The sequence below is a fragment of the Lepidochelys kempii genome, chromosome 20 (genome assembly GCF_965140265.1).
Source record: "Lepidochelys kempii isolate rLepKem1 chromosome 20, rLepKem1.hap2, whole genome shotgun sequence".
NCBI lineage: Eukaryota > Metazoa > Chordata > Testudines > Cheloniidae > Lepidochelys > Lepidochelys kempii.
Genome location: NC_133275.1, coordinates 17,580,236 through 17,594,630, shown reverse-complemented (window position 1 = coordinate 17,594,630; position 14,395 = coordinate 17,580,236). Strand labels below are relative to the sequence as shown.

The 14,395-nt window shown below is 59.1% G+C and overlaps 1 pseudogene; it reads left to right on the top strand.

Moving 5' to 3' along the window:
- Nucleotides 1-416: 416 nt before the first annotated feature.
- Nucleotides 417-13,386, top strand: LOC140901061 (syntaxin-binding protein 2-like; annotated as a pseudogene).
- Nucleotides 13,387-14,395: the final 1,009 nt, after the last annotated feature.

Here is a 14,395-nt window from a genome sequence, read left to right as displayed (position 1 = left end):
TGGGGACCTGCGTGGCCCTGTCACTGGGCGCCCGCCCCTTGGTGCCCAGGCCCAGCCCTCGCAGCGCCAGAAGTGGGGGGCTGCGGCGTTCGGCCGTCTTCAGCCTTGCAGACATCGACCCGCCAGCACCCCAGTTGCTTTATACTGAAATCAGTCACTGGGGGGGCTGGGCCCGTCCATCAGTGACACAAGGGGGGGCCGGGCCCATCCACCAGTGACTGATTTCAGCGTCACTAGGGGCCGTCGTCCAGCGTCACAGACACTCCCCAGAGCATGGCAGGGAGAGGCCAGGGCGTGCCCAAGGACAGGAGCAGAGCCGGGGCAGGACCCAGGAGTCCTGACTCCAGCCCCACCCCGCACACAGCTGAGTCCTACTTCTACCCACAGGGCTCGAGGGGACGTGGCAAGAGGCGGAGATGGCCCCGTCCGGACTGAAGGCAGTGGTGCGCAAGAGTGAGTGCAGAGCCGGGGGGTCTGAGTGTGGAGCCGGTCGGGGGCAGGGTCTGGTTGGGTGTGGGTCTGGGGGGGCAGGGCCCAGTTGGGGAGCCCTGGGAGGGGTGCTCCTGGGTGTGTCTCACCCTCGGGGAGGATTAGGAGTCAGTCGGAGCAGAGAGCTCCCCCCCGCCTGCCTGTCACACACCAGGAAGGGGAGGAGGCTGTCTGCCCCACCCCCAAGGGCTGCCCCCTCCCATAGGAGCTGCATTTTGTGGGGGCGTCATCGTCGTCATCTCTTTCCATCAGGATGACTCCCACCAGGGCCAGTGCAAGGATATTTTGTGCACTAGGCGAAACTTCCACCTTGCACATTCCCCCCCCCCCACCCCCGACAACCTCTGAAAACTAGTAAAGTTAGCATTATAAACAGCCTGTCAGAACGGGTAACGGCTGTGCGGAAGGAGAAAAATGACGTCATAGCCACTTCGTAACATAGTAAAGCAGTACACTTCTGCCCGGCCCCAACACAGAGCTGGCGTAGGCTATAGCTGTAATGTAGGAGAGATCAAGGTAAAGCCTTACACTTCAGAAGCCCAACCCACTTCTGTTACTTCAGAAGCCCAACCCACTGCTGAATCTCCAGCCCAGGCTGCAGTGGACGGGGCCTGTGGCTAAATCCAGACCACAGACCTGGGGTTTAAAAGACCCTTGCAAAGTGGATTCAGTTCTGATGTTCCATGGTTGCCCCCAGAACTGGGACAGAGCAAAAGTGGCCCACAGCTCAGGACGGCCGGTGGTGCTAATAACCCTTAGCTCTTCTCTTAGCTTTTCCTCACTAAATCGCACAATTAGGAGGGCCTGACATGTGACTTCTGAATACTTGGGGTGGGCCATACTGCCCTGGTTCAAGAGGGGTCTCTGAACAGGAATAGCAGGGGGCTGCGGGTCAGGAGTGAAGGGCATCTGAGAGCTGTGAGGGGGGGAACCCAGGACTGGAATAGCTGCGGGTCAGGAGTGAGGGGCACTGGTGGAGCTGGGAATGGGGGGGGGTAAGCAAAGGGCTGGGATAGCAGGGGGCTGCAGTCAGGAGTGAGGGGCATCTGCAGAGCCGTGAGGCAGGGATCCCAGGACTGGAATAGCTGCAGGTCAGGAGTGAGGCAGAGCTGGTGGGGGACAGACCAGGGCTGGCATAGCAGGGGGCTGTGGACAGGAGTGAGGGGCACTGGCGGAGCTGGGAGTGGGTGGGAGCCAGGGCTGGGATAGCAAGGGCTCCAGTCAGTAGTGAGGGGCACTGGCACAGCTGGTGGGGGCAGTCCAGGGCTGGCTTGGGAGGGGCGGGTGTAGCTGCAGTTCAGGGTCGAAATGCGTGGAGAAAGCAGGTTTGTGTCTGCCTTCGCCATGTCTAGATCCAGTCTGTGCTGCCAGCCCCTTACCGTGCACTCGAGCCCCACGTGCCCCAGTGAACGGGGCGTCCGCATGCCGCAGGTGTAAAGGACTGCAGGAAAGCAGCAGGGAGGCCAGCGCGTCCTGGTGCAGAATAGCCCCTGGAGCCTCATTAGGACCAAGCAGCCAAGTCCTGATGGGCTAGAGGTGGGGTAGGGAGAGGCATTGCTTGAGTTATGGGGGAAACATAGTGTGTTGGGCAGTGCACTCACGCACACCAGCTACCGGGAGTGGGAGTGAGAGTGAGAGCACAGGTCAGGGTCTCGGGGCTATTGCCCTACGGGGCCAGCCAGAATCAGGTGCTTCGTAGGGGTAAAACAAACAGATGTATTATGGTAGCACCCAGGAGTCCCAGTCATGGACCAAGGCCCCATTTTGCAAGGCGTTGTACATTATTCATTAGGTGTATTACAGTGGTGCCCAGGAGCGCCAGTCATCACCAACAAAAAGATGGTGCTTGGCCCGAAGAGCTGACTATCTAATTGCTTAGCTGGGCTGTGGAAGGTGCCCAGGAGACAGGCCAGCAGTTCCCTGAGTGGGGCATGCCTTGGAGGGGTTCTATGTGCAGGACTCAGAATTTGAAGTCTTTGTTGTGTTGCTGTCCCCCATACACAGTGAGGGTCCCTGGATCCCCTCCAGTCAAGAGGTGCTGGACAGGATCTGTTTTCTTCCTGCACGGGGCCAGATCCTTAGTTCAGCTGCGCTCGTATCCAGCCTGGCAGAAAGGAAGGGGGATCAGACCCATGGCCCATCTAGCCTGTCACCCCACCACGATCGCTGACTGGGGGCTCTGCTAGGAGCACAACACTATCTGGCCTGAAAGCAGCCTCTGAGCCACTTCCCCGAGGCGTCCTTCCACCAGCCAGTGGGTCCTGGCTCAGGGCACAGCCGTCCCGTCTGAGCCCCACCACTAATCCCCGTCTCTTTCCCTCGCAGAGATCCTCAGCGTTGTCCTCGTGAAGAAGGAAAGAGAATGGAAGGTAAGCAGGCCGAACCTGTTGCCCTGGTGTCCCCCTGGGGATATGCTGTATCCATATATCATGCTCCTCCCCCTCCAGCCTCTTGAGATTCATTAGGAACCTGAGCTTTTCCAGGCTGGATCAGATCCCTGCTCTGTCTAGCCCATCATCCGTCCCCAGCTAGGCTTGGGTATGTCTGCCTTCCCACCGCGCTGGATCAGACCCAGCTTGTCCAGCTAGCCCCATATCTCCCCCACACACACACACCGGATCAGACCACTGGGACCAGTGAATCAGCCTGGGTGGGAGGAGGAGCAGGAGAGTGCCAAGCATGGGGCAGTATGCACCATTGGCCAGGCAGGTTATTGAGCCCCCGGCATGGACTGGGCCGGGGGATGTGGAGCAGCGGGTTAGGCCGGTGCGGCAGAGGGAGCATTCGGCACGGCAGGAAGGTGGTGGAGATGTTGGGCCAATGGCCTACAGGGCTTTCCTAGGGGAACACGGAGACTCCCCTTGTTCCATTTCTCTGTGCGCAGCACAACGTCAGGATGGGAATGGGGCCAGTAGGGGCTCCCTAGGAGGCTGCTTCCCCGGAGCTGGGCTTCATGTTCTTTGCCACGTGAGGCACAGACTGTCCCCCAGACCTCTCCGCAGTGCAATCCTGTGGGGATTGGATGGGCAGGTGCAGCAGGCGGAGAGAGGCGACCTCAGCTGAGACTCAAAGCGAAGGAGACTCGATGAGGCAGAGGCTCAGGGAGCAGGGGCTGTTGGGGAGGAGGCTCCTGCATCTGCAGCAGCAAGGTGAGTGGAGGGAGACCAGGGGCAGGGGGCGCTGGCAGAGCAGGGTGAAGCCCAGAACCCGCAGGGGCTGCCCGCGGAGGGAGCGCTGTAGGAGAGGACTGCAAGCTGGGGCCTGGGGCTTGGGACAGGGCAGCCAGGTTCTCACCTGTCACAATGGCTGGTCGAGGGGTCTGAACAGGTTCCAAACACCCTGCCAGGCTAGCTGGCGTGGCGAAGCTGCAGGTGCCCAGCATGGCGCCCGGGGAGGGAGGGGGCCCTGATGGTAGTTGCCTGGGATTGCTGCTCGGCCGGCTGTTCCCTGGGCACTGCTCAGAGCCCACTTAGTTCAGCAGCAAGGCAATGCCAGGCCCCATCTGTGGCCGGGCATGGACACTTCTGTGGCAGCGAGAGACATGACTGGGCCCTAAGGATGTCCCGGGCACATGGGGACAAGCCCTGCTCCAGGTGGGGAGGGAGCCCAGAGCCAGGGGGGTAAAAACCAGCCCACCTCCTGATGGCATCATGCTAGGCCCTGAGTCCCCAGGGGCTGGGCATGGGCTGGGCCATTTGAGCAGCAGGGAGGGGCCTCGGCAGGTGCTGACACACCCTTTCTTCCCCCTTTGCAGTCGGTGCAGGCTTTGATCAATGACTTCCAGGGCACCCCCACCTTCAACTACAAGGCAGTTCACGTCTTCTTCCTCAGCCGTGAGTATCGGGGGTCGGGGGATCCCCCAGCTGGGAGCCTGGACAGCGGCACACTGGAGCCTGGGGGTGGGGGAGACTCTCTCTGCCGGCAGGCCAGTGCGCAGCACCCTGATTATGCTCTGCCCTCCTGCAGGGGATGCAGCCCCAGCAGGCCAGACCGAATGAGGTCAGGCTTGACAAAGCCCTGGCTGAGATGATTTAACTGGGAATTGGTCCTGCTTCGAGCAGGGGGTTGGACTAGATGACCTTCTGGGGTCCCTTCCAACCCTGATATTCTATGATTCTATGACGCCACCTATCCCTTCCCCCCCTTCTCCCCCACGGGCCTGCCTCCAGCCAGCACGGCTCACAGACACCTGCAGCATGTGCCCAGAAAGGAGGCCTCTGGCTACCATTCCCAGCATGCATTGCTCCATCAGTCCCAACTCGGTGGGGGGATGGGACAGCACCAGAATACCCAGTGTGTCAGGGTCAGATCTGCTTCTCCCCATTACAGCGGCAGGGGGAGCCCAAGTCCCTGTTCCTCCTTGTGCATCATCCTATGTTGTACACTCTGGTCACTCAGCCCTGCCGGGGGGCTGAGGGCAGGGTGTGAGACAGGGGCTGCGTAGGAGAGATTGTGGCTCCCCCTCGCTGCTGATGCTGCAGAAGGCAAGAACCCGGCATGACTCTGGTTCGGGGGGGCTGGACTCATCGTTGACTCCTGTGTGGCCCTGCTGGCTCGCCCAGGTTCCCCACAGGCGTGCAGCACTACTGCCCCTGCTGTGCCCGGTCTGGCCCCGTCCGTGGGGGCTGGTGCTGTGCTGGGGGTCCTGAGCCCTGTGCCTGTCACTCCCACCCACTGCCTCTGCCTTGCAGCCTGTCCTGAGCCTCTGTTCAAGGAGCTGAGGAAGTCACGGATCACCAAGGTCATCAAAACCCTCAAGGAGATCAACATGGCCTTCCTGCCTTACGAGAGCCGGGTGAGGGGTGGCCGGGCTTTGGAGGAGCAGGTCCGCGCGGCGGATGGTGACGTACGACACCCCACCCTTAGTGGTTCATGTGGCTTGGCGGGGGAACCTTTCCCTTCTAGGGCCCCGGGTTTGACGCCAGCACAGGGCAGCAGGGACTAGCTGGCTGCTCACACCCTGTGAGACCTGGAATCGCTGGCTTGCACCTGGTGGGGATGGTAGATGTATGGGGGAGGAGGGCCCTGCCTCCCTGGCTTTACCAGCTCTTACTGGTGGTTTATACTAGGCCTGCAAGACAGCCCGATACTCTACACGCCTGCCCTTTACCCAACCACCCCATCCCCTCCTTGTGTCATCAGTGGATTTCCCCCCTCCTGCCCCTGAGGGGCAGGACTGGGGTGTCAGCCCCATTGCATTGATGGGGAAACTGAGGCACAGAGAGACATGAGCCTGGTCTACATACAAAAGCTTTGTTGGTATGGGTTTGTTACGGGGACATGAGAGAAAAAATCCCCCTGTAACTGATGCAGCTGTGGTGGCAGAGCCCCTGGGTAGGTGCCGTTACGCTGGCAAAGCAGTCCTTTCGCCACTCTAGCTGATTTCATCCGGGGTACCGGTGCCAGCTGTGCCAAGAGAAGCTTTGGCTGGTAGAAGCTGAGTGTCCGTCAGGAGGCTATGCTGGCTCACCCGTCCCGTTGCGCCAGCAAACCCTTCATGGGCCGATACTATTTATTGGTGTCCAAGCACTTTTGTCCCCATGGCTCGTTCTGTTCGGCCAGTGAAATAAGCGACAGCGGCAGACGCGCCTTGATGCCGGGTTTGCCCGTGGCTATGCTGGGGCTTTCGCCAGACGAGAAGCGTCGCCAAGCCCCTTCCCCCAACATTGAGGACACCTGGGAGTCTGCAGCCAAGTAAGGACCTGAACCTGGGGCATCTTTATCCCAGGCTGGTACATGAATCTCTGGCTCGCTATCCCTCTACCACAACAGGAGTGGCACTGGCAAAGGGATCTCTTCCTCACTAGGGGCTCGCTACAGCTCCACCAGGCTGGCCTGATCCAACAGCGCGTCTATGGGGCACAGCTGGCCTGGCTGCAAGCAGTTGGCACTGGGGTCTGATCTCTGCTCTCCCCTGTCCCCAAGGTGTACTCCCTGGACAGGCCATAGAGCTTCCACAACTGGTTCAGCCCCTACCGCTTTTTCGAAAAGAACAAGCAGATGGAGAATCTGGCAGAGCAGATTGCCACATTGTGTGAAACCCTGGAGGAGTATCCAGCCATCCACTACAGGAAGTGAGTGTGCCCAGGGGAAAGGGTACCCAGGTATCCCCTATAGGAAGTGAGTGTGCCATGGAGAAGTACCCAGCCATCCTCTACAGGAAGTGAGTGTGCCCAAAGGGCGAGGGTACCTGGTTACCTCCTACAGGAAGTGCATGTGCCCCTGGGGGAGGAGCTGTTTCTGACCCACAGGGTTTGTCTTTGCTGCAGGGACCATGAAGATAACTTCCACTTGGTGCACGCTGTGCTGGCCAAACTCAAGGCGTTCAAGGCATACGAGCCCAGCATGGGAGAGGTGAGCGAGCTGTGCTGGCCACGCCCTTGCCATGGGACAGAGCCGCGGGGGAGCACATGAGAAGTAGAAGGAGGGAGGAGTGATTTAGAACCTGCTCGGAGATCCTGGCGGGGGGAGGGGTGGGGTCTAGACACCCTTGGAGATCCTGAGGGGTTGGCAGAACAATAGCATTCCCTGTGTGGCTGGATTAATGGCCACAGCCCTTCTGGGCAAGTCACCTCCCCTATTTACCCCTCAGTTTCCACATCTGTAAAAGGGAGATAATGCTACCAATCTCGGGCAGGGGGGCCCCCTCTGGGATAGCTGGCTCCCATGGCACAGATGCTCTGTAACTCACAGCTGGCAGTACAGGCCTGCCTCCAGAGGGGAGCCTGGCACACACCTGGCTGCCCAAACCATCTACCCAGGGAAGAGACTGACAGCATGCTTGTTAACCACCGGAGCTACTTGCTGCAGCAGAGCTGGCTCCAGCCTGCAGCCCCAGTCTGATCTGGGCTATTCTCAGGAGCTGATAGCGGCACTGGGGAGGGAAAATCCTGCTCTGTGCACACCCTGCTGCTGTGACTCCCGTTGAGTCCCCCCAGGGATATTCCTGAGGCTCTTGCCAAGCCTCCCTGTCACAGGTGAAAGCACTATCCCCATGTTACACGGGGGAAACTGAGGCATGGAGCAGCATGCCAGGAGTAGGTGGCAGAGGCAGGAATAGGAATAGCCCAGATCAGGGGGACGGGGGCTCCCATTGCACTGCCAGGGGGAACTAGAGAGACCCCTGACCCCAGCGCCCGAGAGAACCTGTTGAGGGAGGAGCAGCAAGAACCTAAATTCGATCATTAACTGTGTGGGGTTCAGTGGGTTAGAGCGGATGGTTCTGGGAGCCAGGACTCCTGGGTTTTATGCTCAGCTCTGGGAGGGCAGTGGGGTCTAGTGGGATAGAGGGGGCCTGGGAGCCAGGACTCCTGGGTTTACCCCCAGCTCTGAGAGGGGTGGGAAGAGCAGGATCTCAGGATTTGATCGGGGAACTAGGACTCCTGGGGCCACGGACTCGTGTGCCTGGGCTGTGGGTGCGTCCCAGGGGTGCTAGGGCTGACCTGTCTGTCCCCGTGCAGGTGTGGACAAGGAGAACCTCACCAAGCTGATCCAGCATGCCAACATCCAGCAGCAGAGAGACATCATCCACAACATGCTGTTCCTGGGCATCTCTCTCACGCCTGGGGTAAGGGACTGGAGCCAGGGGCCAGCAGCTGTACTCATGCCAGGGGGCAGATCTGTGCTGCACAGGGGAGCCCAGGCCATCCTGGAGGTGCCGCCCTATGGCAGTGACCTACTCCCAGCACAGAGGTGGCCTCTGTCCCTGTACAGTGGGGTGACGCCCTCCCCATAGGAGGGTGACCCCGAGTTACTCCCCATCTGGGGTGACTTCTTCTGCCCTGGCAGAGGATACTGGGAGTCAGGACCTCAGATCGCCAGCGAGCTGGAGCTGGTGACCACTGCTTGGGGTGGCCATGCGGCGAATGAGGGGAAGCAGCTCTGTTCTCCCATCAGTCTCTCTCTCTCTCTCTCTCTCACTCAGTGATCCATTCTGTTTTCTCTGCCTCTCCCCTGCCAGCCTGGCTGGCGCGACTCAGGTAGGCCACGCTCTCCCTGTCTGCCCCCGTTCCCAGCCCGCACCTCCTCCCTGCTGCCTCTCACCCCCTCTCCCTTCCTCCCCCAGAGCAGGCAGCTGCGACCGAAGAGGAAAGCGCGGCTGGAGTCCAGCTACCAGCTCTCCCACTGGATCCCCATGCTCAAGGACATCATGGAGGTACCGGGCCATCTGCTTCCTGGCCTTGGGGACTGGGGTCACACCTGGCAGGCTGGGCCCAAGGGGGTGGTTTGGGGGCAGCCATGTGTAGAGCCCTGCATATCCGTGCCCCATTTCTGCGGATAGTGGATTGGCTGCAGATACAACCGTGCAGGGCTGTACTCCCCAGCAGCGCCTGGCCCGCGGCATCTGGCTCAGGCAGCCCGGGGGACGCAGGGCACTCGGGGCCGCCGGCCCACAGCCAGTGGCTAGGCAACACGTCGGAGTTGGGGCTGTCCGGCACCCACTCGCCCCACCGCGCGGCTTCCTGTCCAGCAGCTCGAGCAGCACCAGTGTCCCCACCAGCTCCTGAGCAGCAGGATTTGGGATTGGAGAGGGTGAGGCCCCGGCACCCCACCCCTCCACCCCACTGTGATGCAACATGCTCTGCTGCTGCCGTGTACACTCGTGACCCCCCAGGAGCGGCACGTGATGAGAAACCCCTTCCCCCCCCAGCCCCCACCCCCTCCACACTGCCCCTTCTCCTCAAGACCCCGCCCCCACACTGCCCCTTCTCGAGACCCCGCCCCCTCCAAGCTGCCCCTTCTCCTAGAGACCCTGCCCCCTCCACACTGCCTCTTCCCTGCAAGACCCCTTCCCCACCCTCGCTAGCTGCTGTCGGTGTGGATGCGGATACAGGTAAAAGGCGGCTTGTGGATCGCAGGCTGTTGCACATCCACATTTTTGTATCTGCGCAGGGCTCTAGCCATGTGAGGGGCTCATCAGCGAGTCCTCTCCTGCTGCCATCCTTAGGGGTCTTAAATCATAGACACGAGTGCAGGGGAGTTGTCTTACCCGGTGCTGAGATGCTGCCAGCTCTGGGGTGGGGTATGGGCAGTATATACAGGGGTTCCTCACCAGGGCTGAATTCTTCCTAAGGAGTGGCAGGCAGCTGTTAACAGCCGCCCAGCAGCGCTGCCCAAGAGTCTAGGGCAGGAGGTGATCAGTGTGTGGGGCTGGAAGTGCAGAGGATCCAGGCAGCACACTGTCATGACTGGCATTGGAATCTGAATGGCTGGCAGGGTCCTTGGTCTAACCTCCAGTGAGGAGCAGCTGTGTGACGTTCATCTAAAGGATGAACTCCTGCAGCACAGTACTGGTCACTGACTGACCGGGGAGAGCACCCCCTGCAGAGCCCCCCGCCCACTCCCTGGGGTCATAGAGCACCCTCTGCTGACTCACTCGCACCTCCCAGCACCCAGTGGCTTTTCCTTAGAGGTCTCCTATCCAAGCACTGCCTGGGCCCAAACCTGCTTAGCTTGTGAAAGGTGACATGGTCACTCCTTCCCCCCACCCTTACTGGGGGCTGAGCCCCTCATCACCCAGTCCTGTGGGGCACTCCTCAAGGGGGTGGGGGGCACACTTAGTTGCCTTCAACCTACTGGCTTGGGGCTCCTCCAGGCCAAGAATTAACCCCCCGACCAGAGCTCCTGTCCCTGGCAGATCAGAGGTGGGAGGCTCCCAGGCCCCTATTCCAGCATTGTGATGGTTCCTCCTGTGGGATTTTGGGGCAGGTAGTTGCAGTAACCTCAGTCCCATGCATAATCCAATCAGGGGCGCCCCCTTCTGCGCCAGCCACAGCTTGGCAGGCCTTAAGCTTCCCTGTACAAGTCAAAGCAGCGGACTAATGTAAAAGCCCCTATTATGTGGCATTAGGATGTATCATAGCCTGGGCCCCCTGCGTGGCTGGGACACACCTCATGGAGCAAGAGGCAGGGCCTGGATCTGCCCGCAGCAGGGAAGGGGCACTGGGGGCAGCCCCCTGCCTCCCCCACCCCAAGTGAGGGGCCCTGGATCCGGCTGCAGGAGGTCTCTGCCCTCCCCATAACGGTGGATGGGTAGGCAGGTCACAGCAGGGCACTGAGCAGCTGAGGGGGATGTGGAGAGTTGGGGGCATCACTGGAGGAGTCAGCGTGCTCTTTGCTGGCTCCCCATGCCCCACCCTGGAAAGTGGGCCCCAGGCTGCTCCCCCCCAGGGACTGTCAATCATTGAGTGAGGAGCCATCTCAGCCCCTCCGCCCCAATGGGGCCTGGCTTGGCCACCAGGTCAGAGGTTCCTGCTGCTTGGCCCCTGCTGATCTGTCCTCCCCTGCCAGGACATCCTTGAGGACAAACTGGACAAGAGTCTGTGGCCCTTCGTGTCAGACCCGGTCCCTACCACCAGCTCCCAGGCTGCTGTCAGGTAAGGCTGAGCCTGGCTGGGCTGTGGACAGCAGAGCCCTGACACACACACCCCAGGGTGTGGGAGCCTCTGTGCCTGGGAGTGCATGGCCAGGGCCCTGTCCTCTGCAGGGGAGGGGGTGCCCAAGAGCCTGGAGCCCTGGACCCCTCTTACCGTGTCCCCCACGCCCCAGCAGTCCCTCAACACACCAGGGTCCAGGATAGAGGAAAGGGACTGGACGAGCTTTAGACAGCACCCCCAGCCCAGGGCAGGTGCCACCCTCCCCTACTCCCTTCTGCCTCCCATCCTCCTCCAGGCCCTGCCCTTCCATGCGGCATTCCCTCAGCAAGCCCCTAGTATCCACACTGCCCCTCTCTCCCCCCAGCCCCCGCTTTGGGCAGTGCCCACCCCTACACCTGGCATTCCCTCAGCGAGCCCCTGGTATCCACACTGCCCCTCTCTCCCCCAGCTCCCGCTTCAGGCATTGGCACAAGAACAAGCCAGCGACTGAGTACCAGATGGGCCCGCGCCTCATCATCTACGTGCTGGGTGGGGTGTCCATGTCTGAGATGCGCTGCGCCTACGAATTGACCCCGGCCACCAGGGGCAAGTGGGAGGTGGTGATCGGTGAGTAGGGCGAGTCCTGGGGGGAAGGGTGGCTGGAATGCCCAGGTCAGGGACAGTTGGGACCCCCTGGGTGGGGGAGACCCTAAAACTGCCTGCCCAGCACCCACAGGGGGCCCATGCTACCCTCTGTCCTCCCGCACCCAGGGGTCTGGGAACAGATGTGCTTGTCCCACAAGGCCTGTATCTAGCCACCTGATCTCCTGGCCGCTGGCTCCCCAGGCCTCTCATTGCCCAGGGACCATGTGTGGGGGCCCAGTCAGACACCCCCAGTAACTCCCATAGGGATATGGCTCACCCCCTGCACACACCCCTCGAAGACCCAAGGGTGAGGAACACTGTCAGCGCGGGGATTCTTGCCTGGCTGTGCAGGGTACAGCGGCACGAGGGGTGCGGTGCCAGGCCACAGTGTAGGCATATTCCAATATTTGTGATTCTGTTCATAAGAAATTGTAAACCTGCAATATTGATTTATAATATTTATTAAATCTGCATTTATAATTCTTCTTTTTGACATAATTGTAAATCTGCAATATTGATTTACAATTCTGTATTAAAGCTTGCAAACCGTACCTTGCAAACCGCTCAATTGGCTTTGCTTTCTCTAAATTGATACTTTCTCTCACTTGTTATTAAGATGGACGCGTGGAAAACCTAACCGCTCATATTGACTCTGAATTGATACTTTCTCACTTGTTATTAAGATGGACGCTTGTAAAACTAAACGGCTTAATTGACTCTGCTTTCTCTGTATTGGCGCTTTCCATTGATTGTAATGGAGATTGACATGCTTTTTAACTAACTTCACTTTATGTTCAATTGGCTCTACTTTGCAAACGGATACTTTGTAATGGAGATTGACATGCTTGTTTGTAACACCCATGAAGAACCGCGAATTGGAGCGGCGCTCATAGAAATGTCACATAGAGACTCCCACCTTCTATAGTTTGGATCAGGAATGTTAAAAAAACGGGGAGTCTCAAATAAATAACACCTTTGTATAATAAAAGAAAGGCAATACCGAAGGAATGTCAAGAGACAGGGAGTCTCAAATAAAATAACAATACTCGGTGAAATGAGAAATGTGTTTTTTTTATTAAAGTAAGGAATGTATGTGAATGAATGGTGGGTTTTGAATAAACAGGGAAGTGCCAGCCTAGGAATTTAACATCGATTGGCCGAAGAAGACGCCAGGTGGAGACAACCAGAGAACCCCACCGGAGGGCAAACTGGGATCCACCCGACCAATTCAAAGGATGAAGAAAGCTGATGAGCACCTGACAGCCGTCCTGGAGCAGTCATGACTAACAATATGACAAAGCAAATTCCACGGACTGGCATAGGAAGAAATTCCTATAAAAATGGACACTAAGGACTGAGAACTTTGAGTCTCCAGTTCTGCCACTACCCTTCAGGAGCATCGGATGCGCATCTGACATGGACTCGGCTCCACTCTCGTGTACAGGTTACCTGGCCGGTACCCTGTCACGAGCAACCTCTAGGCTGGTAACTATAAACCCCTATGCAGAACTGGTATGAATGAATGAATGAATGAATATATAGATATATATATAATTAAGTAAGGAATAAGTAACGATAGGACAGTGTGAGTTTTATATTTCTTTATTATATTTACAATAAATGTGGCATTTTGCCTTTTCCCTTTAATAAGATCCTGCTGGTTTTTATTTTATTGGTACAACAACAGGGGGTAGGAGAGAGTCCCTCCCCTCCTGCACTAGAGCAGGGTCCAGCTGCAAAAATGGGGGTGATGGTGATGCCAGCCTCATACCCGCGCCACTGTGCCGACCGCTGCCAACCACCTCTCTCTCCCCCAGGTTCCAGTCACATCCTGACCCCCAAGCGCTTCCTGGATGACATCCAAACCCTCAACCAGCTAGACCCCGAGGAGGCCTAGAGGCAGCCCCCTCCCCCCAGAGACTCTGCCCCCCACAGCTCCAGCTCGCTGTCCCCAGCTCCACCTCCTCTTCTCAACAAGGCACCTTCCCCCCTACTCCTGGCTGCGGTGTCAGTTCTTGGGGGGGGGGGGGGGAATGACTCCTTGGCTGTTAGGGCAGAGGGCAGGCCAGGCTCCCTCCCTCTGGCACAGCCTCTAGGGCTGTCACCCTTTGTGCCCTGTGGCCACCCTGCCCCTGATGGGGTAGGGGCAGAGTCTGGCTCCATTATCTACCAGCTTCAGCCATTCCTACCTCCCCTGCCTGGGACCCAAAGCACAGCACCTCCCCCTCCCCCTCCTGTCAGCCCTCCGCTAGTGATGCGGGGCACGCAGAGGCTGCTACCACCATCTGGCTTTGGGGCGGTTGTGACCCAGCCACTGAGCCCCAAGCTGTGTCTGTCCAGTCTGCAAAGGATTAAAGAGAACCCCCCTTCTGCCCCCATATCATCCCCATTCACCGCCTTGGGGTGCTGGCCCAGCCCTGGTCCCTGCACCCCTCCCATCACAGCCTGGCACCCTGGCCTCTTGGCCCTGTCCCCCAGTGGGGACCTCGGCTCCCGAAGGGGGGAGGGGTCCTAGCAGGAGTTGCAGTCAGAGTGCCCAAGTAAGTGGGGGTGGAGCCAGGACTGCGTAGGAGGCGCGTCCAGGGTTGGTCAGGAGCAGGTAGAGTGACCAGATGTCCCGATTTTATAGGGAGAGTCCTGATATTCTGAGCTTTTTCTTATCTAGGCTCTTATTACCCCCCACCCCTTGTCCCTATTTTTCACACTTGCTGTCTGGTCACCCTAGCAGCAGGGCAGAGCGGGCTCGCCACCTGATGGGCCTGGATCAAATGCCCCTGCCCAGTGCAGACACCTCCCCACTGCCTTTCCCTGGGTATCAGAGCCACGCCCTGGGCACCTGGAGCCCCAGCTCCATCTGAGGCAGCCAGCTCCAGCCCCCTTGGGTCTGATCAAGCCCTGAGCCAAGC